Below are 1,032 nucleotides of genomic sequence, written 5' to 3'. Positions count from 1 at the left end.
AAAAATAAACTGAAGAAACAAGTTTAAAAAGCCCTACTATGGTTAACAGTGGTGTTTTTTTTTAAGTAATTAAATTCACCATGGATTAGTGTTTCTCATATATATGTGTTCATAGTACAGATACAGTCTCACAAACTAACCCCATCTTTCCAGCTTGTATTCTGGTTCATGGTTCTCAAGCAAAAACAAAGCCTGTCCACTCCAGTCTATGAAAATTGTTGATAGGGTCTCAGAGGTCATGCCTAAGGGCTGAGTTTTCTGTTTTTAAGGAGCATTAAGTTACTAGTGGGGTTAACCACATTTGTGTTTCATGATGGTATTCCTTCCACAGACAGCTGCGTCCTTCAGAATCTCACAGCCAATCAACCACTCCACCAGGCGACTCCTCTTCACCCTTGCACAGCTTAAAGGATGCACGTTAGAAATGTGGGAGAAGCACTCAGGGAAATAGTCATCCTTTCTGGGTATGTGCCCTGGATGCCGGAGTCCTGTTGGGGCCTTGGTAGTTTCTAGCAGAGCCAAAAAAGACAGGCCCACCCTGTTAAAGTGAATCCCTGAGGTAGACAACTAAATTAAACCGTGTTAAAACCTTACGAGCCGAAAGGGAAGGAGCCCTGGTGGCGCAATGGTTAAGCATTCGGCTGCTAACCAAAAGGTCGATGGTTCAAACCCACCAGCTGCTCCAAGGAAGAAAGACATGACAGGCTGCTTCCTTAAGGATTACAGCCTTGGAAACCCTATGGGGCAGTTCTACTCTGGCCTATAAGGTCGCTATGGGTCAGAATCGACTTGATGGTAATGGGTAACGGGGTGGCCCCTCTGGTTACCAGGGCTAGGGTGAGTTTGCAGGATCTTTATGCATGCCTGTGCTACTAAATACAGAGAAAGACTCAACTCAGCATTTTAAAAAAGTGATCTTAAAGTCCAAATTGCACATTTTAAAGCTAAAAACTTGAATCATGTTAGAGACAATTGTGAGATTCTTTTTGAGCAAGAAGTCTTGTTGAAATAGGTGAGTTTTTTTTTTTTTTT

General features: G+C 42.6%; 1 protein-coding gene across 1 annotated transcript in view; it reads right to left on the bottom strand.

The window, feature by feature from the left end:
- The window catches only part of DIPK1C (divergent protein kinase domain 1C), a 19,542-nt gene that overhangs the window by 17,717 nt on the left and 793 nt on the right, over positions 1-1,032 (bottom strand). The gene's annotated exons all lie outside the window — the stretch shown is intronic.

The sequence above is a fragment of the Trichechus manatus genome, unplaced genomic scaffold, assembly GCF_000243295.1.
Source record: "Trichechus manatus latirostris isolate Lorelei unplaced genomic scaffold, TriManLat1.0 scaffold00183, whole genome shotgun sequence".
In the NCBI taxonomy this organism is placed as follows: Eukaryota; Metazoa; Chordata; class Mammalia; order Sirenia; family Trichechidae; genus Trichechus; species Trichechus manatus.
This window is presented reverse-complemented; position numbering and strand designations above follow the sequence as displayed.